Raw genomic sequence first — 23841 nt, 5'->3', positions numbered from 1 at the left:
AAAATTCCTAGAACTCTTGTGAATAATTAGTAATCACAATATTACCGCAGTCTCTGAAGTCAAGAGTCTGGGTGTGATTTTTGACAACAAAATGAATATGCAATCCCACATCAAGAATATCTCTCTGCAATGTAACACCTGAACAATATAAGCAAAATTAAATGTTGTTTGGGTCAATCAGCCACGGAGCATATTATTCATGCACTTGTTACGTCTCTCATAAACTATTGTAACTCTGTTTTAATAGGTTACTTAGCGTCAGCCCTTGCTCCTTTGCAGAGAGTCCAGAATGCTGCAGCAAGGTTACTCACTAATGGCTAGAAATTTGACCACATCACTCCTGCGCTGATGCAACTACATTGGTTGCCAGTAAAATATCATAGGGTAATTTTTAAGGTGTGTCTAAGGATCTTTAAATGTCTCCACAACAGTGCTCCAAGTTATTTAAGTGATTTGCTTGATGTAAGGATTTCTAGTCGATTCCGCACTGGACTCGCCTAGGCTTACTCTTCCAAAAACTAGGCTGTCTTCTGCTGGCGAGAGGATGTTTTCTGTGGCTGGTCCCGGTCTCTGGAACCAGCTTGAAGTTCATCTTAGAATGTCTAGGAATGTGGAGAGTTTTAAGACCGGGCTGAAGACGCACCTTTTTAACAAGCATTTTCAGTTTCTTAGTATTGATTTTGATTATGGTACATGTAGGTTATATTTATTTATCTATATTTTGATGTACAGCGCGTGGGAGCAGCCTGATGGATTGGGCGCTTTATAAATGTCAATTTTTATTATTATTATTTAATTAGAGCTTTCAAGAAACTTACAGTATCTTATCTTTTGAGCAAGAAACATCCAATATTAAAAGATAACCTGTGAAATCATTCATCAATAAATATTGAACAGAAAGTGTCAAAATACCTAACCCAGTCAGTTGTTCATATAAATAATTCTGATACTGCCGTTCCTCAGATGATTAATAAGCATTTTAGTGATTGTTTTAAAACGTTGGACAACAGTTGGCTTCCAAGATACACTGCTGACCCTGTGAAATATCTCAACTTTCCTGGTTCCGTATTTTAAAGCCCAAAACACAGGAAGAAGTTCATGACTGTATCAATCAACTTCAAATAAGAAAAGTGTGAGTCATGTGAAAAGAGGATGACACCATCCCATTCAGTGACACTGTCTGGTGACTTGTGAAGCTTACTGATTAAATAATAGTCTAGGCCAGTGGTCTGGTAAGGGGGTGAAATGGGTAGGCATAAGAAGAATATATGACAAGCTAGTGATGTTTATTGGATGTGATTGGGTGATGCGAGCAGAAGATTAGTTTTCAAATTCTTCTGTCAGCAAGAACAATATGCTTTTGTGCCCAGTAGGGATAACACTTAATCAGTTGCATACGGATGATTTTGAAGGAAGTAATGCTTTTGATGGGTTGTTATACCAGTAAAGGAGATTTTATTTTACGGAGTGTTTTAAACAGTCCCAAATCCTCCAATTTAATTTTACATACACTCTAGGGGGTTAGGGTTTTGAGTCCAGCCATTTGGCCTCAGTTAAGGCTGGCTCATACTTCAGGCAGAGGTGAAAGCGAAGCAAATCTGATGAAAGACTTTCTGCAAAATTTTGCTATTCAACTTGTGTGAATTCCTGAAAGTACTTTCCTGAAAGTAAAGAATGGGGGTTTCACAAATATTTCTGAGATAGTAGATAGATGTCTCAGAGAGCTTCATTTGTGAATTTCAAAGTTGGTTGGATCTTGTTGATGTTTGCGACAAAATTAGGAATTGGTCAAGAATTTGGTTATAGATGACCAGTATATTTTCTCTATAGCACCACTATGTGAGAATCTTTTGTACCTTTTTTTTTTTTAGTATTTTGTTTTAGAAGTCATGCAGGGTGATGTCACATATTTCAGGGCATGCTGTTGGGCCATTGGAGGAAATACTTTTTCTGAAATGGAAACATTTTTGATGTAGTAGTGAGTGGTTTTTTGTTTGAGTTGTTTTAGTACTGTGTAATTGGTGTTGTTGTTTATCACATGGTTAACTACGATGTCCCTTTTTTGTTTTTTAATGGGGGGCTAGTTTTTGCCTGAACGTGTTTTTAGTCAGTGTCTTAGCCCAATGTGGGTCAGTGGGTGAGTTCAAATTTGGAGGCTTCCAAATATTCTTCTCAATCCGGTGTCACAGAAGAGGTTGATTTGGGATGCCAAGTGGGAGATTGTTTTAAAGGATGTTTTTTTGAGCATTGTTCAGGGAATAAATATTAAACTAACGTTTAAGACCAGCCAAGCACATATTTATTCATATTCATAAATACCTTTTTATTCAGAGAGTCAAAAGAAATCAACATATGATGGATTTCCAACAATTTTTTCTAAAACTTCACTTTTATTTTCCCAAACATCCCCATCTATTTTATGGTACATGTATATTCCTTTTGAAAATTGTCCAATAAAATAGAAGTAAATAGACTTTGTGTGCGCCTGGCGCATTCTGCGTGTTGCGTCACACACAGACTCATGAATAATAAGGATGAAGTAAACTGTCTGGTATCCAAGTTTTAGTGTGTGTTTTACACAGCAGGAATTGTCACTTCTCAGCAGGCTTTATCAAATGTAAACACATGATCAAGTTGCACGTTTCTCTGCCAATTTTGTTTTCAGTCTTTCGTTAAACACAATCTCTGGTCACTGCAAGATGCCGAAGTCTGGGAAGAGAGTGGCAGCAACCGTTTAGTCTTCTGAGGGGAGGAGACCGCACAGAAGGCCTCGCTCTGCTACCGGTAAGCCTACTCAAAACCGGAGAGATGCTTCTGATGCAACCCCACGTTCGGTTGGGCTAGAGAAAAGTATACCGGCAGCAGCCACACCATCATCTGCAATCCCTACTGGTGCTGTAGATGGATCTCTCCCACCCGGACGCCCGCAAAGTGCTGCCGCTGCACTGCCTGTGACTTCGGAGCTTGGTGAGTCAGTTGTTCCCTGTAATTTTTTCCCTTACCTGTTGTGGACCACCATCGCAAAGTGCTGCCGCGGCACTGCCTGTGACTTTGGGGCTTGGTGAATCAGATGTCACTGCAATCTTTTTCCCTTACCAGTTGTGGACCACCAATCCATTCCTTATTTAATTTCAACTGGTGATCCTACTCCTAGTATTAGTTCATCTGCATTGCCTTTGACTTCCATCCCTATTTCACTTCAAGCTGTGAGTGCTGTGTCTTCAATGGCTAATGTACAAAACTACACCGCACTGACCAGTGTTTGTGACGAGCTGGGGCTGAGGGTACCTAAAAACATCCAAGAAAAAATTTGGAATGGGGAGTTTGGCGAATTTGGTTCTTTGCTATGGGATTTGGTAATACTCATTCTCACAACTTTGTACTTATGATCGGTTTGCCTGAATCACCCACCTTGCAAATTCGCCCCCAGCTCAGCACATTCGCATAATGTCCACTGAGAAGTGGACTTCTGCCTTTTATGTCTGCTTTCTTGGTTTTTGCATCCATTTACTTGATTTGCCATCCGTACTGTACCCGACAACAGAGCTGCCAAGTGGTACGGATTTTCCGTAATTGGTACAGAAATTGATCACCATTACGGGTCCAAATTGGTGTGATACCCATTTCTGCAACAATCACGGCGCGCGTGTGACGCGTCATGCATGACAACACCATGCCGCCGTATTTGCTCGGACATTTCTACGACTGCACGGACTTCGCCGTTCTTTCTTGGAAAAGAAATGGCTTCTAAGGCTAAACCTATGTATGGTACCATTCGAGCTGAGGTGTTGATGGTGCAGTTTCTCACCGAGCATGTACCGGTATGCACATGTTATAATGAGAATTTGGATTACCTGTTTTGCGAACATTGGTTTCTATGCCAATGCTGCAGATGCCCTGTGGAAGTACACACATCATCAAAGGCTGTCCATTTGATTTATAATTTGGCATGCAAAGCAAATATAATTCAAAACTGTTTTCCATTAAAATATTACTTTCCACATACTGAAAACTCCCATACTACATCTACAATGTAAACATGCTGTGTTGTACATTGCGCATCAAATAAAAAGTTTTTAGAGTTGAGATTACTGAAATGCTCCGAAAGAACTTGGCAGCTCTGCAACAATTACTGAAATGTGCCGATACTGTCCGATTTGCAGCCTTCCGTTGCACGGGTGCCGGCTGGCGCTATTATGATATCCAGTTCCATCTTCACCAGACGTGAATGCCTGCTCGTTCCTTGGCCAGCATCGACACTGCATTGTGGCCAACGCTAGTGGGTGGTCCCTCACAAAACTTTTTTCGTACCTACCCCCTTAAGTCCTCCCGACAGCCATTCTGCAACTGGGTCTTACATCCTCTCAGCAGGAACAGTGAGGCACTGCTCGTGGAATCTGTTTCGACTTCAACCGCAGTCTATGTTTCCGGTTCGCATGTCTATTTGTCCACAAATATTCCGTGTGCATGTCCCCTGGCCACTCTGCCAAGAATTGCCACAGTAGCTCCCTACATGTACGCACTGGCAGTGCTCAAGGGGCAGCCAACGCATCAACTACCAACCCCTGATCTATGGTTTCACTTTTGTCTTTCGTTTAGGCTATTTTGGTCTGGGAGTACACTCTAGTTCGGCTGGCAATTTCAAGTCCGTCCATGAACACAAGGCTTTATTACACAATAATATCAGGGAGATTCAGTTGGGCCGCATTGCTGGTCGTTTTTCTAGCCCCCCCCATTGCCAGACTTGCCCTTTTCTCCAGTCGGTCTGGTTCCTAAGCAAACGCCGGGTGAATTTCGTTTGATACACAATCTTTGCTCCCCGTTGGGCGATTCCGTTAATGATCACATTGACCCGTCTCTTACCATTGTTAATTACTCGAGTTTTAATGAAGCGATAGGGTTGGTCTTAAGTTTAGGCACTGGTGCCCTTATGGCTAAATCTGACATTAAGTCGGCTTTTTACTCGCTGCCACTTCACCCAGATGATTTCAACCTGTTAGGCTTCTTCTTCGATGGGTCACACTATCCGTACTGCAACAAATGTATGCCCATGGGTTGTTCCATATCGTGTGTGACATATGAGCATTTTAGCACATTTCAAGGAATGTACTGTACCAGCAAAGTGGCAATGGCTGATGATATCATTCACTACCTCGACAATTTCTTTTTGTGGGAAGTGCCAATTCCAGTGACTGCGCTCGTGCTCTCAGTTCTTTTATGGTCGTGTGTAAGGAGTTTGGAGTTCCCTTCTGTGTCAGACAGAACGGTTGGACCGGCTAATATCATCACTTTCCTAGGGCTGGCAATCGACCCTATTGCTCAGACAATTCAAGTTCTACCCGTGAAAATCACGTCCATAGTAGAGAAGTTGGATAATGCATTATCTAAACCAAAAATTATTCTCAGGGACCTGCAGTCTTTGCTAAGAGGTTTAAATTTCAACTGTAAAGCTGTTTGCCAAGGCTGTGCATTTGTTTGATTTACATGTACATGTAACCTGCAGCGTTTACAAGCCACATCATCGTATCCACTTTTCTTCTGGAGCATAAACCAATCTGTTGGCATGGCAACAGTTCTTGGTCCATTTCAATGGCTCGGTCGTGTTTCCTCCCCAAGTGTGGCAGTCCAGTCACACCTTACGGTTGTACACCGATGCTTCAGCCGGTATAAGTTTTTGTGCATTTTTTCATGGTCATTGGACTCAGGGCAGATGGCCCTTGTCAATCCGTTCCCTGCAGTTTTCTATTGCTTTCCTTGAACTTTTTCCCATTGTGCTGGCGCTGCGCTTGTGGGGACCAGATTTGAGAAATAGATGTAGATGCGTGGTTTTCTGGACAGATAATGCAGTAGTTTTGGCCACAAATCAATCTCCAAACTTGTCCCTGCCCTAGGATTATGAAATGGGTCTGTTGGCTTGTGATCCGTTGTTTGGATCTGAATATTCATTTCAAGGTGCGTCATGTTCCTGGTATTGATAACGGCATCGCCAATGCTCTCTCTCTCGCTTTCATATGTACAGATTCTGGCAGCTAGCACCAGGAGCAGACCTCAATGGTACTCCCAGCCTGCAGACCTTTGGAACAACTTCAGCTAGAAATTCTTGGTCTTTTATTAGATTCTGTTGCCTCCCCCATACTCATTCAGTTTATCAGCGTACTTGGCAATTTTCCCATAGTTCAGTTTGTGCCATGGCCTTAATTGTGTTGGTTTTCACCCTTCACTTCAACAGCTGGTACAGTTTCTTGCATTTTGTCCGTCAATAATTATTCTCTCACTACCATAGGTTTTGTATGTATCTGGTATTGCTTCCACATCAGGCTTGTATAATTTTCGGATATAACCCAACACTTTGTTTTCAAATGCTTATTGCATGGGTGTTGGCAGTGTAACAGCCGTCGGGATGCACGCTGTCCTATTACATTGGATGGTCTCTGCCGTATTGTCCCAGCCTTACAATCAGACTGTTTCAGTCAGTATGAAGCCTTACTTTTCCATTTTGCCTTCCTTTTGGTCTGTTTTGGAAAATCTTAGGGTTACGATCATAATTGAACAGGCCGCATTTTCAAACTGAATATCACATAAGGCCACTATGCGGGAACAATCACTAGATTTGAACGTATAGTATGGTAATACGTGAACGTAAAACCTGAGCCCAGATTTCTTCCCATGTGCATGTATGTAACTACATGTACTTATAGTATGGTAATACGTGAACCTAAAACCTGAGCCCAGATTTCTTCCCATGTGCATGTATGTAACTACATGTACTTATAGTATGGTAATACGTGAACCTAAAACCTGAGCCCAGTTTTCTCCCCATGGGCATGTATGTAACTACATGTACTTATAGTATGGTAATACGTGAACCTAAAACCTGAGCCCAGTTTTCTCCCCATGGGCATGTATGTAACTACATGTACTTATAGTATGGTAATACGTGAACCTAAAACCTGAGCCCAGTTTTCTCCCCATGGGCATGTATGTAACTACATGTACTTATAGTATGGTAATACGTGAACCTAAAACCTGAGCCCAGTTTTTTCCCCATGTGCATGTATGTAACTACATGTACTTATAGTATGGTAATATGTGAACCTAAAACCTGAGCCCAGTTTTCTCTCCCCATGTGCATGTATGTAACTACATTACTTATAGTATGGTAATACGTGAACCTAAAACCTGAGCCCAGTTTTCTCCCCTTGTGCATGTATGTAACTACATGTACTTATAGTATGGTAATACGTGAACCTAAAACCTGAGCCCAGATTTCTTCCCATGTGCATGTATGTAACTACATGTACTTATAGTATGGTAATACGTGAACCTAAAACCTGAGCCCAGTCGAGGATGTGTGGGCTTGGTCAGTGACAGCCGGTTGTGGGGGATTTGGTAGGGATGGGTTGACGATGGTTGGAATTTATTTTGAAAATACATGTACTGACACTTTCAGTATCTTGAAAGATCTCAGACCGAATAAATATTCATTGGAGGTTTACAACAGAAATATGAGGGATCATATGTGTATAGATATAGTCTGAGCCAGTTCCATACTCCCGTCACTTCAGGCATGAACTAGATTATATTTTCAGACTGATTTTTCATACAGTTTATTTAATGTGTGCTTGAGTCTATGAGTCTATTCAAATACACATTGTCTTGTGTTCCTTCACCACTTTAATGTGTGCTTAAGTCTACATGTATGAGTCTATTCAAATACACCTTGTCTTGTGTTCTTTCACCACAGCATGTTTATGTGTAGCACAACCCCGACAGAATGCTGGAACATGCCTCACGGATAAGAACTTGAGTTTCTCATGCATCTGCCCTAACGGCTGCATCAGGTAAAGATGTCAATGGCTATTTCTTCTGCTTGAATGTCCTGAAGTCTTGGATAATGGCATTACATATTGTCCAGTAAATAATTGGGTGTGCAAGTACACAGACTGTCTTGAGTCTCTTCATGTAAGAGGACATATGAAAATAGGGTCAGGTTATCTGTATATGTAGACATATCTGATGGGATAAGCCACAGCAGTTGCCCTGTCTGATCAGCTCTGGCTGATGTTTTATCAGTGCCTGGACACAAAGTCTGAGAAGTGTATGGACGTACAGTGTATGCTGAACTTGTTACCTCTTTTCAACTCGATTTCTTCGTTGGAAATGTTTGCCCCAAATCCTCATTCCAAAAAAAGGGTGATGCAGGTTGCTCTCCATTTGAATGGGGAATGGATTTGTGGGTAACTGGTAATGGCTTCAGGGAATTTGGCATGAATGCTGTTATATTGTTATATTGTGTTCATTATCGTGAGGCTGTTCTGTATTATTCAAATGACTCTCATTCAAAAACTACTTTAGCTGTATATTGAAAGTACATCTAGGCTGATATATCTTTTTTTTTCAAAAGTCAATATTTTTGGCAGAAATCAGATAATTATAATTACAATTAAAATTATATATGTGGACAAGGATTCAAGTGTACATGTAAGGATCAAACTTAAGAAATGGTTAACACACAAAAATAACTGTGTAATAGTTGACTGTGAACTTTGCAACGGCTTTGCATAAAATTTCTAAAAAAACACTAGAACATATATATATGCACAGGTTGAAAGTTGCATTGGTAAGTTGTGTAACTTTTTGTCTCTTAAAATTTAATTGTCATGGGCTATAAAAAGTGGTTGGAAGATTATTCAGGTTCATTGCACCTGTGCTTTTATTTGGTCTGTGACATGCAGTCCATGACAAGAAGCTTATTGGAATTTGTTTTTTTTGACAGAAACTCACCCAAGAAAGTACCTTTCACAGTGTGCCATGGACTCCATGGGCAAGTGATTGCACTGTCTCTTCCAGGGCAGCTCCTTGAAAGAACTGATCATCAGTTACACGGATATGGTAAGGATAATGCTTGAAGTCCAAGTGAAACATATCAAATAATGCTTGGATAGACCACAGTTGTACTGGGTTTGTGAGAGGTTTTGGGAACTAGGTGATTTACTTTTACTGTGTAGATTGGTTAATTCCATTTTTCACTTAAAATCGAGCACCCGAAAAGTCACAAGTATAACCTGTGATTTATTCAGTGGTAAAGAGCCTGCATTTGGCACACTCAGAGAGGCTTTCTTGAACATATCAATCCAGTAACAATCAAAACTCAGTGTCCACATAATTATGCACGTCACAGAACACTAAAGACACGTCCTTGGGCTCAGCAATGGTGTTCCATATTGTGCAGATTTTCTGCAGGGGAAGTGGTTGGATGTCAAAGGATGAATTAGAATACTGAAATTTGTATTGTTATTGGAAACCAATCCCTTTTCCAGAATACTACATTTTTTTTTATCATGGAAGATGGGCTGGTTCCGGATGTATGCGCAGTTATCAAGGATGTTGTCAAGACACCACCTCTGCCTGTTACTCCTGGTATGAAGATCTGTTGTTTTTGTTTCACGAGTTTCATTGTTTATTTATTGAAAATTTTTTAGACTTTACATGTACTTTTGAATTTGCAGTCAGTCTATTTTTAAGTCAGCCTTTTCAAAGTACTTTGCATTGTGAATTTACAAAATATCAATGTGACTGAATGTAAATCCCTTTTAAAACTATTTCAGTACCAAAGAAAATATTCTGTATTCAAAGACAATTTTTTGTTCACCCTAAAAATATTTCAATGTTCAAAATTTTGTGAGATAATGTAACCTGCTCATGTTCTTTTTGGCTCAATTCCATGTATCAAGTTTACTTGCTAACAACTAATGATCATGTACTGTTCTAAAGGGCCAAGAAATCTTCTGACATTGAAAACTAGTTCTGCTGTAAGTTGAACTGAGTAGTGCCATTGATAGATATGCTTTACCCTTTTTTCTATAGGTTGTACTGAATACGTGCCATCCATGATCTGAAGTGGGTCGGGCAAACACAGCACAGATATTCAACTAACTCGAGCAGAGAAAAAGTGGTAATGCTTGCCATGATGGATGCGATCAGAAGGTTGGACAAAACCCTCCACAGATTCTCTATCTTGATTGGCCAAGAACCAGTCACGTGGCTTTCACTTTATTGCTATCTGGCATTTCCCGTCCAAAAGAACTCTACCTGTTTCAACTGAGGTACTATACCCACAGTTACCAAAGAACTGTACTCATTGCCTGTGACATTGTGTGCAAATGCATGCCGAGGTGCACACAGCTAATTACGTGCATTGCAAAGACCTTGCACAACAAGAGTTTGGTTCAATTATTTTGCGAAGAAGTAGTTTGGAAAAGTGTTTTTTTGTTTGTTCAAAAAGACGTAGTTTTTATTTGTGTTTTTATTATATAAATCAGTTACCAATTACATTTAAAGAGAATCTGTGGGAGAGGTGTTATAAACCAGTCTCTGTTGGTGATCCAGGGAGTTTTCTAGTTTTCCTCGGCTTTGCTTCAGGAAAATCAAACATTCCACGGATCACCTGGAGAGGTTAGTTATACTGCACCATTCAAAGCTGTCAGTATTATTTTGTATGAAAGGAAAATAAAAGGACCCGATGCTATGAATCATAAGCCACAGTCTTTGAGCCATTAAGAAAATTGGAGCAAATCTTACATATTTGTGTGTCAAAGGTTTATCAAAGGCAATCTACTGTCACTTATCAAAGATACCATGCAGTGTTTGGACTGAGAAAATCTTGTACGAAAAGGTTACGTCTTAGCGTGTGTCGGAATCAAATTCTGAGTGGTTATGGCTTTCATTCTTGCCATTGACACACTGCAGTAAACAGTCACAGAAGTGACCTTGTTTGATTACTTTCCTAGCATCTGACATTTGCTTCTTTTCGCTTGTGTTTTTCTAGGTTGATACAACAGTAATCTTTGGGAATTGTCAGGTTTCCTGAAGCCTGCCCTGGGAATGCAACCCAGCAGCCTAATCAGTGTGACGGTGTTTCCGATGTGGAGGGTGCCGATATGGGGTGCTCGCCATCGCTTGAGTCTTGCAATTTTGTTCACGTTCTACCTTCCTTCACCTCTTTTAAAAAACGACGAGAGGTCCTTTCTCACAAGCACTGAAAACACGGGTCCTATGTGGCGAAATAGCTTCAAACTGCATGGATGTTATGTCTCTTGAAAGTGCACCCTTGTCTCCAAATTGCACGGGTCCAGCATGTTTTCTGCACGGATTGAAACCTCCTTCCTAACTCCATCATCAGTGCATAACCCACGTAAGTATCACTGGGTAAAGCATGCCATTATCCTGAGGATATTGTGTATTGACATCTGTCTTGCTCTTGCCTTTGTGCAGAATAGCACACAATATGCTGCCCATCAGTCATAGCCTTGCTGCCATCAGGTTCCGTACACACATTAGCATTGTGTTTCCATTTTGGGGGGGGGTTGAAACCAGACTTATGAAGTTGGAGCCTTCCTTTCCCTTATAACAATTATCGTCTGGACCCGTGAATGGAAGCAAAATGATGAATTATTGTGTGCAGTGAAATTTCTGACTTTCTTTCCCTTTTGAACAATTGCTGTTGAGCCAAATTCAGAAAAAAAGGAACAACACATTCACAGTAATTCCCGGGATCAAAGTTGATACCTCAAACTTAAAAATCTGATGTCTAAGGGATGAATTGTTCTACTCCATTCACATCAGAAATTGTTTATGTTATAAAGTACCAGTTTGGAGCTGTATAAATCTTTGACGGCAACAAAGTTACCTCTAAGCGGCAGGGAAGATGTGCTGCCAGTATGGCTACTTGTGAGTCGGAGTCAAGGAATCTCTCACCAAATTGAGATCAACCTCTAGCAGTCGAATGTTTCATCATCATTGGTTTCTTGCACAAATGTTCATGCATAAAAAAGCAAGAGTACGGGTTGGAAAATTGCTGAAAATATTGCAGTATCACTGATAGTGGTGAAAATGTGGCAAAACCAGGAACGTTTACCAACGTGCTGCATATTGTAGCTATGAAAGCCTTCGATGAAATTGCAGGCATCCCTTGCATCAAACACCATGCACCAACATTTGCAGGTGTGTGTTTCCTGTGCTTGTGCCGTAGAGCCCTTTATGGCTTCCACATTTTCCCAATGCTTATTTGTGCACGATATTTGAGTGTGGCATATTCATGAAGGAAATAAGAAGCTGGTTCTTTGTCATAAACTTTTCTTAATTAGAAATTTGTGCGTTGGTCAGTTTTTACTTATGATGTCAAAAATTATATCTTTAAGGTGTATCCAAAATGAAAAAATAGCAATACAAAATTGATTGGTAATGGATTGGTACGCTGAACTTCTGAAGCTGAACATTTCAAGTACGGTTGCACGGGAAAGCTTAGTTTATGAGCTCTCAATTGATCTCTATAATCACAGATAAATAAAAGCTATTAGCCTGTCATAACAAAAGGTAAACACCTGTTTCCAGTGTGGGGGTTAAGTGTGTCACCATCAAAAGCACATAAAATCTTCCCTTATGTTCTTAAGCGCAAGCAACCTGTACAACTGGGCCATGATGTCTTGAGACGTCTGTGCTGGTCACAGGACAGTGCCGCACGTCATTGTCTTATCTCAGTCCGAAGAAGGCAGAGTGATTTTCCCTCAATGATTTATCATTTATTTTTACATACAATCTGTCTAATGATTTCTTTAACTAACTGGTGATGGGTCTTTCCTAATCCTTTGTTTAGCTTTTATTTTAAGCAGCACACAGTTTAATTAAAAGTACATGTAACTAACTAAAGGTTGTGAAACCTTTATTTCGATTACTCAGTATTATTTTGCTCCAAAAATGGTGAAGGGGTTTATTTACCAGCACCAAGTGCACGTTCTGTTAACATTTAGCTTCATGTATATTTTGTGTACATCTTCGGAAAGTATGCACAAGGAGCTGGAAACGTAAACCTTGGGTATGGGCAGATTTGGGGCACACTTTTTTTGAAAGGGGACAGCTACATTTTTTTGTGGGGGAGGGGTGGGCCCATAAAATTTTAATCTTTTGTCACGCAATGTTTAATGGCCTTTCTAGAATATACCATCAGAAGGAAGGAAAATAAAACGGAACCCTAATGTTTTTCTCTGTATCAATAAAATGCCTCTTTTGCCTCCGCCCTCACCTTTGGTAGGTCAATAATAAGGCTAAAATAGTTGTCTTATTTTGGTTGTCTTATTTATGTCTTGTTCTTTTTTATTTCATCGACTTGACCTTGACCCACACCAGCAACATATTTCGGGAAGAATATGTCAATAAAAGGTATTGTAACTGTAGTCTCTGTCAGGTGTGTGTGCTGTTTGTTGATTTTTAATTTGATTTATTTGAATTTGCCTATTTCCTTTTTGTTTTGTTTTATTTTTTTAATTGTTATTCGCTCGTGTGTACAAAATAATCAGTTCCTTTACTTTTCCAAAACGTTCACGCAGTTTTTTGCTTTTTCTCTCGGAGTGTCTCAATCAGGATCTTGAAGAACTTAGTTTCGTAATATTAGCAAAGAGAGAGGTTTAATGTGTTCACTTTTTCGGTAGGATAATTCCACTGTAGGCAAAATGCCCTGTATATTTATTTAGATCCCATATAAACGTTTATCTGCGACTGCTGGCTTCGCCAAGTGCTTCTTTTATTGGATGCCTTTAAAAAAATACCTAGGAGTTCGAGAAAGATCGTTTAAGAGTTTAATTTGACCAAACGTTGGTACAGTGAGTCATGTGATTGCACACCAACATAATTCAAATTCCCTAGACTTAAGATACTGCGCTATACCTCGTGATTCGGGGCAAGCTTTTGCGGAGCGACCTCCGTCTCTGAAATGAGTCCTTAAATTTGTGCCCTTCTTGTCCATTGAAAACAGTGTATTGGTGCAAGGGGTCTCTTATGTAACAAACAAAAGCTTGCCCGAATCAAGAGTGTCTTTAGTGTGGAGAATTCAAATTGAATTAAAAGAAGTAACAAAAGGCTCGTTTGATTTAAAGCCCCCACTTCGGCAATAAAAGAACGCGCATACTTCACGCCGTTCAGTCTTTGATACGTTCTCTCAACGTTCCCCTAGACGAACTTAAGAATGAATGAATAGCATTTGTTACGCACGATTTTCTTTGACGCTGTTCAAATTATTTGTTGCGTCCGATCGCCGCATTTGGTCCAGTTGTGATTTGCAAAGGCATCATGCGATATACGAGTAGAATGTGTTTTGTAGGGCGGGCATTTATGCAAATTTTGAAATTCCTTTGCCTGCACGTGGTAACCGGACATGCGCATTTCTAGATCGACGTTTGCCTCGCCGAGGAAGCTTGCAACATTTCGTCACTTGCTGCTCTGACCTTACGAAATATCTCCCCCGAGGGCATCCAAACCGTGCCACTTTCAACAGTTTCAACGAGAGAGGTGTAACGACTGTAAGTATCAAATGTGAAAACGCATTTTGTAGCCTTTTAAGCCATCTTCCTCGACGTAGGCCCGGTCCGTTTACTTTCTTTTTTACTCCATTTGTCGAAGTTAAAGCAAAAATGCGACCGGGCATTATCAAGTTGCAATTAAGTTGTGGAACACGAACACGAGTAGTGCTGTAACTTTACTCGCTCAGCGCCTTAACACAAAATGAATTTGATTGTGGTCAATTCCGGTAACTGACGTAACCGACCTTATTTTTCGTATGCAAGCTGAGGCCCTATTGGCCGTTTTCTGGGACCTGAAGTGCATTGTATCGTATACTTAACAGAGTCCACTCTTACCAGCATGGGAAAATAAGTCAGAATTCTGAACAGACAAACAATATACTTCGTTTTGGAATTTAGTATCGAATGTAGTTGGCAAAAAGGCTCTTGAAAAACGTGTCGAGGTTAAAATAGGACTGGAAAATAAGATTTCGTCATGCAATGTTAGGTTACGCCCCGGATCTCCGGTTAACGAAACAGTGAAAATCTGATTGGAAGAAAACTCCCTAAAAAGAAACGGCATTTTTCGCACTTTTTGCTGTGAGACAAATTTATTGTTGCCTTTGAACGACTAGAATTCCGAGCAGATTCATTCTTTTTTGCAATCCAAGATCCGTTCTGTGAGACACCTTGTTAAATTCGTTTCTTCCGAGGAGTTCCACAGGCGGACGCCATTAATTATTCAGGGCAGTGACTCATAAACTAACACGCGTCAGGAACAGTTAAATCAGTTAAAACAGTTAAAATCTAAGTCTTTACTTAGAAAACACTCAGAATTTTTCAGACGAGTCTCGTGAGGTTTTGTGCACAAGCTGCCTCCGCACAAGAAAGGAAACCATCTTGTTAGGCTAATTAACCCATTTATTAATGAAGAGTAAACCCAATTTTGATCTTGAGCATTTTCCACGTGGCATAAACTGAAAAAGTTAGAAGATTGATCCACTAAGATAAAACTCGCGCTTCGCTGCAATTAGATTTAAGACATCATTTTGTATGAAGTAAAGAATTCTCATTGTCTTTTCTGTGTGTCTTGTTTGCTTTTGCTATAGAAACAGTCACCACTTCTCCATGTTCCAGGCCACCACTGCAACGAGAGTGTAGACTGCAATCTCATCCAGTGAAAAGGCTACTAGTAGAGACTAATAGAGTAGTAGAGACTCATTGATCGTTGTAAGGTAAAGCATAACTGTTAAAGTAGTGTCTTATCCCATATTTTGGAAATGTAGAAAATTAAAATGGCCAAAATTGTTCCTAACCACATGTTTTACAGTTGAAACATAATTGCTGCTAATGTGATTTTAACCCCAATAAATGAGTATAACTGACTAGAACTTCACAATTACTCTGGTATTTATTCAAAATTCAGTATTTTCAAATAAAACAAAACAGGTAGAAATATGTTGATCCCTCTGCCCTAATTAAACTTGGAATTAAACCATAATGAACAGATTCTAATTGAATGGCATTACTTGGAGGACATGCAACATGCTATTAAAATTGTTCCTAAAAATGGCTAAAATTGTTCTAACCCTTACGTCTTGAAAGAGTAAAATTAAAAGCATAATTGTTGCTAAAATTGTTCTAACCCTAAAAAGTGAATTGTCCGAGACCTTGCATTTTAAAATTGCCATTAAAATTGTTCAACCTCTCATGGTTTGAAAGAGTAAAATTGCAAGAATAACTGATTCTAAAATGGTTCTAACCCCCATGTTGTAAAAAATGTGAATTGTTTGCAACCTGACATTTTTTTAACTGTAGGTTTTAAGAAAGTAAACTTACAAGTATTTTTGCTGCTAAAATTGTTCTAACCCCCATGATCTAAAAAAGTGAATTTTTTTGCAAATTCGCATTTAAAATTTGCCCTTAAAATTGTTCGTTGCGGTACGTTTTAAAATGCTGCAGAGGAAATGGTGGAAATTGTTTCTGATTCCATGTAACGGGAGTAATTGCTCCTAAAACTGATGTTTTTAGAATAAAATTGCAAGAATAATTGATTCTAAAATTGTTCTAACCCCCATGTTGTTAAAAATGTGAATAACTACGTTTTAAAAAAGTAAAATTACAAGTATATTTGCTAAAATTGTTCTAACCCCAATGTTTAATTAAAAAAGTGGATTGTTTGCAACTTCGCATTTAAAAATTGACATTAAATTTGTTCTCTAACCCCCATGTTCTAAAAAAAGTGGCTTGTTTGCAACTTTTCATTTAAAATTGTTCTAATCTCTCGTTTTAAAAGGTAGTAGATAAATTGGCGGAAATTGTTCGTAACCCCATGTTTTAAGAGTAAAACTGCAAGAATAATTGCTTCTAAAATTGTTCTAACCCCCATGTTAAAAATGTGAATAACTATGTTTTAAAAAAGTAAAATTACAAGTATATTTGCTAAAATTGTTCAGACCCCAATGTTTGATTAAAAAAGTGAATTGTTTGCAACTTCGCATGTAAAAATTGACATTAAATTTGTTCTCTAACCCCCATGTTCTAAGAGTAAAATTGCAAGAATTGCTTCTGAAATTGTTCTAACCCCCATGTTAACAATGTGAATAACTATGTTTTAAAAAAGTAAAATTACAAGTGTATTTGCTAAAATTGTTCTAAACCCAATGTTTGATTAAAAAAGTGAATTCTTTGCAACTTCGCATTTAAAATTGACATTAAATTTGTTCTAACCCCCATGTTCTAAAAAATTAACCTGTTTGCAACTTTTCTAACCTCCCGTTTTAAAAGGTAGTAGATAAAATGGCGGAAATTGTTCCTAACCCCATGTTTTAAGAGTAAAACTGGAAGAATAATTACTTCTAAAATTCTTCTAAACCCAATGTTTGATTAAAAGTGAATTGTTTGCAACTTTTCTAACCTCTCGTTTTAAAAGGTAGTAGATAAAATGGCGGAAATTGTTCGTAACCCCATGTTTTAAGAGTAAAACTGCAAGAATAATTGCTTCTAAAATTTTTTTAAACCCAATGTTTGATTAAAAAAGTGAATTGTTTGCAACTTCGCATTTAAAAATTGACATTAAATTTGTTCTAACCCCCATGTTCTAAAAAAGTGACCTGTTTGCAACATTTCTAACTTCTAATTTTAAAAGGTAGTAGATAAAATGGCGGAAATTGTTCGTAACCCCATGTTTTAAGAGTAAAACTGCAAGAATAATTGCTTCTAAAATTGTTCTAACCCCCATGTTAAAAATGTGAATAACTATGTTTTAAAAAAGTAAAATTACAAGTATATTTGCTAAAATTGTTCAGACCCCAATGTTTGATTAAAAAAGTGAATTGTTTGCAACTTCGCATGTAAAAATTGACATTAAATTTGTTCACTAACCCCCATGTTCTAAGAGTAAAATTGCAAGAATTGCTTCTAAAATTGTTCTAACCCCCATGTTAAAAATGTGAATAACTATGTTTTAAAAAAGTAAAATTACAAGTGTATTTGCTAAAATTGTTCTAACCCCAATGTTCGATTAAAAAAGTGAATTCTTTGCAACTTCGCATTTAAAATTGACATTAAATTTGTTCTAACCCCCATGTTCTAAAAAATTAACCTGTTTGCAACTTTTCTAACCTCTCGTTTTAAAAGGTAGTAGATAAAATGGCGGAAATTGTTCCTAACCCCATGTTTTAAGAGTAAAACTGCAAGAATAATTGCTTCTAAAATTTTTTTAAACCCAATGTTTGATTAAAAAAGTGAATTGTTTGCAACTTCGCATTTAAAAATTGACATTAAATTTGTTCTAACCCCCATGTTCTAAAAAAGTGACCTGTTTGCAACATTTCTAACTTCTCATTTTAAAAGGTAGTAGATAAAATGGCGGAAATTGTTCGTAACCCCATGTTTTAAGAGTAAAACTGCAAGAATAATTGCTTCTAAAATTTTTTTAAACCCAATGTTTGATTAAAAAAGTGAATTGTTTGCAACTTTTCTAACCTCTCGTTTTAAAAGGTAGTAGATAAAATGGCGGAAATTGTTCGTAACCCCATGTTTTAAGAGTAAAACTGCAAGAATAATTGCTTTTAAAATTTTTTTAAACCCAATGTTTGATTAAAAAAGTGAATTGTTTGCAACTTCGCATTTAAAAATTGACATTAAATTTGTTCTAACCCCCATGTTCTAAAAAAGTGACCTGTTTGCAACATTTCTAACTTCTCATTTTAAAAGGTAGTACTAATGACGGAAATTGTTCGTAACCCCATGTTTTAAGAGTAAAACTGCAAGAATAATTGCTTCTAAAATTGTTCTAACCCCCATGTTAAAAATGTGAATAACTATGTTTTAAAAAAGTAAAATTACAAGTATATTTGCTAAAATTGTTCAGACCCCAATGTTTGATTAAAAAAGTGAATTGTTTGCAACTTCGCATGTAAAAATTGACATTAAATTTGTTCTCTAACCCCCATGTTCTAAGAGTAAAATTGCAAGAATTGCTTCTAAAATTGTTCTAACCCCCATGTTAAAAATGTGAATAACTATGTTTTAAAAAAGTAAAATTACAAGTGTATTTGCTAAAATTGTTCTAAACCCAATGTTTGATTAAAAAAGTGAATTCTTTGCAACTTCGCATTTAAAATTGACATTAAATTTGTTCTCTAACCCCCATGTTCTAAAAAAAGTGACTTGTTTGCAACTTTTCATTTAAAATTGTTCTAATCTCTCGTTTTAAAAGGTAGTAGATAAAATGGCGGAAACTGTTCGTAACCCCATGTTTTAAGAGTAAAACTGCAAGAATAATTGCTTCTAAAATTGTTCTAACCCCCATGTTGTTAAAAATGTGAATAACTATGTTTTAAAAGTAAAATTACAAGTATATTTGCTGCTAAAAGTGTTCTTAACCCCCCATGATCTAAAAAAGTGAATTTTTTGCAAATTCGCATTTAAAATTTGCCATTAAAATTGTTCGTTACGGTACGTTTTAAAATGCTGCAGAAAAAATTGGTGAAAATTGTTTCCGATTCCATGTAACGGGAGTAATTGCTCCTAAAACTGATGTTTTTAGAATAAAATTGCAAGAATAATTGATTCTAAAATTGTTCTAACCCCCATGTTGTTAAAAATGTGAATAGCTATGTTTTAAAAAAGTAAAATTACAAGTATATTTGCTGCTAAAAGTGTTCTAACCCCAATGTTTGATTAAAAACGTGAATTGTTTGCAACTTCGCATTTAAAAATTGACATTAAATTTGTTCTAAACCCCATGTTGTAAAAAAGTGACCTGTTTGCAACTTTTCTAACCTCTCGATTTAAAAAGTAGTAGATAAAATGGCGGAAATTGTTCCTAACCCCATGTTTTAAGAGTAAAATTGCAAGAATAATTGATTCTAAAATTGTTCTAACCCCCATGTTAAAAATATGAATAACTATGTTTTAAAAAAGTAAAATTACGAGTATATTTGCTAAAATTGTTCTAACCCCAATGTTTGATTAAAAAAGTGAATTGTTTGCAACTTCGCATTTAAAAATTGACATTAAATTTGTTCTAACCCCCATGTTTGCAACTTTCTAACCTCTCGTTTTAAAAGGTAGTAGATAAAATGGCGAAAATTGTTCGTAACCCAATGTTTTAAGAGTAAAACTGCAAGAATAATTGCTTCTAAAATTGTTCTAACCTCCATGTGAAAAAATGTGAATAACTATGTTTTAAAAAAGTAAAATTACAAGTATTTTAGCTAAAATTGTTCTAACCCCAATGTTTGATTAAAAAAGTGAATTGTTTGCAACTTCGCATTTAAAAATGGACATTAAATTTGTTCTAAACCCCATGTTCTAAAAAGTGACCTGTTTGCAACTTTTCTAACCTCGATTTAAAAGTTAGTAGATAAAATGGCGGAAATTGTTCGTAACCCCATGTTTTAAGAGTAAACTGCAAGAATAATTGCTTCTAAAATTTTTTTTAAACCCCCGTGTAAGAAGAATTGTTGGCAACCTTGCATTTAAAACTCCCATGTTCTAAAAACAACACAACGTTTAAAGTATACAAACTTTATTTTAAGTTGATAATTGGAAGAGGAATAATAAACGAGCAGATTTGATAATTTAATTTCTGTGGCATTTATTCACAAATTAATAGAAGCTAAATAATACATATTACAATTTGTTACAAGTCTAGAAACTTTATTTAAGTTGATAATTGCAAGAGGAATAATAAATGAGAAGATCTGATTATTCTGTGTGGCATTTATTCACAAATTAATAGAAGTAAATAATACATATTACAATTTGTTACAAGTCTAGAAACTTTATTTAAGTTGATAATTGCAAGAAGAATAATAAATGAGCAGATGTGATTATTTTGTGTGGCATTTATTCACAACTTGGAAATAAAAGGTAGGTTACATAAGGACAAAGGACAAAGGACAAAGGACAAAGGACAAAGGACAAAGGACAAAGGACAAAGGACAAAGGACAAAGGACAAAGGACAAAGGACAAAGGACAAAGGACAAAGGACAAAGGACAAAGGACAAAGGACAAAGGACAAAGGACAAAGGACAAAGGACAAAGGACAAAGGACAAAGGACAAAGGACAAAGGACAAAGGACAAAGGACAAAGGACAAAGGACAAAGGACAAAGGACAAAGGACAAAGGACAAAGGACAAAGGACAAAGGACAAAGGACAAAGGACAAAGGACAAAGGACAAAGGACAAAGGACAAAGGACAAAGGACAAAGGACAAAGGACAAAGGACAAAGGACAAAGGACAAAGGACAATGGACAAAGGACAAAGGACAAAGGACAAAGGACAAAGGACAAAGGACAAAGGACAAAGGACAAAGGACAAAGGACAAAGGACAAAGGACAAAGGACAAAGGACAAAGGACAAAGGACAAAGGACAAAGGACAAAGGACAAAGGACAAAGGACAAAGGACAAAGGACAAAGGACAAAGGACAAAGGACAAAGGACAAAGGACAAAGGACAAAGGACAAAGGACAAAGGACAAAGGACAAAGGACAAAGGACAAAGGACAAAGGACAAAGGACAAAGGACAAAGGACAAAGGACAAAGGACAAAGGACAAAGGACAAAGGACAAAGGACAAAGGACAAAGGACAAAGGACAAAGGACAAAGGACAAAGGACAAAGGACAAAGGACAAAGGACAAAGGACAAAGGACAAAGGACAAAGGACAAAGGACAAAGGACAAAGGACAAAGGACAAAGGACAAAGGACAAAGGACAAAGGACAAAGGACAAAGGACAAAGGACAAAGGACAGAGGACAGAGGACAGAGGACAGAGGACAGAGGACAAAGGACAAAGGACAAAGGACAAAGGACAAAGGACAAAGGACAAAGGACAAAGGACAAAGGACAAAGGACAAAGGACAAAGGACAAATTTTTAGCGGGAGGGGAGGCGGGAGGGAGTTTAAGGACAAATTTTTAGCGGGAGGGGAGGCGGGAGGGAGTTTAAGGACAAATTTTTAGCGGGAGGGGAGGCGGGAGGGAGTTTAAGGACAAATTTTTAGCGGGAGGGGAGGCGGGGAGGGAGTTTAAGGACAAATTTTTAGCGGGAGGGGAGGCGGGGAGGGAGTTTAAGGACAAATTTTTAGCGGGAGGGGAGGCGGGAGGGAGTTTAAGGACAAATTTTTAGCGGGAGGGGAGGCGGGAGGGAGTTTAAGGACAAATTTTTAGCGGGAGGGGAGGCGGGGAGGGAGTTTAAGGACAAATTTTTAGCGGGAGGGGAGGCGGGAGGGAGTTTAAGGACAAATTTTTAGCGGGAGGGGAGGCGGGAGGGAGTTTAAGGACAAATTTTTAGCGGGAGGGGAGGCGGGAGGGAGTTTAAGGACAAATTTTTAGCGGGAGGGGAGGCGGGAGGGAGTTTAAGGACAAATTTTTAGCGGGAGGGGAGGCGGGGAGGGAGTTTAAGGACAAATTTTTAGCGGGAGGGGAGGCGGGAGGGAGTTTAAGGACAAATTTTTAGCGGGAGGGGGAGGCGGGAGGGAGTTTAAGGACAAATTTTTAGCGGGAGGGGAGGCGGGAGGGAGTTTAAGGACAAATTTTTAGCGGGAGGGGAGGCGGGAGGGAGTTTAAGGACAAATTTTTAGCGGGAGGGGAGGCGGGAGGGAGTTTAAGGACAAATTTTTAGCGGGAGGGGAGGCGGGAGGGAGTTTAAGGACAAATTTTTAGCGGGAGGGGAGGCGGGAGGGAGTTTAAGGACAAATTTTTAGCGGGAGGGGAGGCGGGAGGGAGTTTAAGGACAAATTTTTAGCGGGAGGGGAGGCGGGAGGGAGTTTAAGGACAAATTTTTAGCGGGAGGGGAGGCGGGAGGGAGTTTAAGGACAAATTTTTAGCGGGAGGGGAGGCGGGAGGGAGTTTAAGGACAAATTTTTAGCGGGAGGGGAGGCGGGAGGGAGTTTAAGGACAAATTTTTAGCGGGAGGGGAGGCGGGAGGGAGTTTAAGGACAAATTTTTAGCGGGAGGGGAGGCGGGAGGGAGTTTAAGGACAAATTTTTAGCGGGAGGGGAGGCGGGAGGGAGTTTAAGGACAAATTTTTAGCGGGAGGGGAGGCGGGAGGGAGTTTAAGGACAAATTTTTAGCGGGAGGGGAGGCGGGAGGGAGTTTAGAAACACAAAGAAACACAAGCAAGGTCTTCATTCTCTTTATACTGCTTTACTGATGTTCATTCTTCCGAGTTGAAAGAAACTTCACTCATCTTCAGGCATCGGATGATCTTTCCAACCTGTAGTCAACAGAAAAAATACATATTAAATCACAATATATGTGCAGAGTTGACAAACATTCTAGATTCCAAAGTATTTGACAAGTAGTGCATTTTTTTAACGTTTATAAATTGGGAAGGATATCTAACGTGCTTTTATTGAGCTTTTGATTCCCATTTCATTATAGAAAACGGGTTACAAACTTACCGGTACTATAATCTGTTCCTTCCTTTACACTGTCTACCTCCCAATTGATGAGTGAATCCAGAAAGCTGGAATAAACAATGTATAAAGGCATTATGCAAACTGCAAGGATTTTGTTCCATTTGCCACGCTCTGTTTATGATATTTTCCACCTGGGTTTTTACAAATAGTGAATGTTAAAATGCATATACATGTATTAAGGGTTAGCCCTGTCGAAAATATCTACTATGGTATGAATGGACCACATCATTCCAAAGTGCTGGGAAACAGTGCATTCTAAACCAGCAGTTTTAAAGAAAAATTCATGAAACTATATCCTCTTGTGCATTATGGTATATCAGCCAAAAACACATTCCAAGCCTAACCTTCAGGACAGTCATCTCGCTTCCGTCTGTCTCTCCTCCTGTCGATGTCCATGTAGGTGTCTTCCACGCTGTAATTAAAAAAACTGATGACGTTACCCAACCTACCACAGCCGTTAAAAAATGCAACGTAAAACAAACACTGACAAAATGAATTAAATCTGAAATAACTAGGCTACAACTTCAGAGGATTGACGTCCATGTTTTTTACGTTTGGAGTGAGCATCCTG

The 23841-nt window shown here is 38.5% G+C and overlaps 1 protein-coding gene and 2 long non-coding RNA genes across 15 annotated transcripts in view; 1 reads left to right on the top strand and 2 right to left on the bottom strand.

Moving 5' to 3' along the window:
• The window catches only part of LOC147799529 (uncharacterized), a 278554-nt gene that overhangs the window by 112256 nt on the left and 142457 nt on the right, over window positions 1–23841 (top strand). Inside the window, exons 8-16 of one of the 8 annotated variants that reach the window (XR_015424934.1) lie at window positions 2666–2967; window positions 7745–7841; window positions 8777–8892; window positions 9321–9420; window positions 9868–9955; window positions 10829–11194; window positions 13186–13218; window positions 14224–14354; window positions 15443–15622. The exons of 1 other annotated variant lie outside the window; for it this stretch is intronic. This is a non-coding gene — a long non-coding RNA (uncharacterized LOC147799529). 6 more of the 8 variants (XR_015424937.1, XR_015424936.1, XR_015424939.1 and 3 more) reach the window with 6 other exon arrangements.
• Window positions 15726–20865, bottom strand: LOC147799531 (uncharacterized). Its single transcript, XR_015424943.1, has 2 exons — window positions 20073–20865; window positions 15726–19996 (listed from the first exon to the last, which is right to left on the bottom strand). It is a non-coding gene; the product is annotated as an uncharacterized LOC147799531 (long non-coding RNA).
• The window catches only part of LOC110988129 (uncharacterized), a 498416-nt gene continuing 496877 nt past the window's right edge, over window positions 22303–23841 (bottom strand). For all 6 annotated transcript variants that reach the window (XR_015424931.1, XR_015424930.1, XR_015424932.1 and 3 more), the window contains 3 exons: window positions 23615–23682; window positions 23253–23317; window positions 22303–23065 (listed from right to left, as the gene is read on the bottom strand). The gene's annotated coding sequence lies outside the window, so the exon portion shown is untranslated. The remainder of the gene's footprint in view (window positions 23066–23252; window positions 23318–23614; window positions 23683–23841) is intronic.

This window comes from Acanthaster planci, linkage group LG03 (genome assembly GCF_054643075.1).
Source record: "Acanthaster planci isolate LZ-2023a linkage group LG03, COTS_SCS, whole genome shotgun sequence".
NCBI lineage: Eukaryota > Metazoa > Echinodermata > Asteroidea > Valvatida > Acanthasteridae > Acanthaster > Acanthaster planci.
Note: the sequence above shows the minus strand (reverse complement) of the source record. Positions and strands in the feature narration are given on the sequence as shown.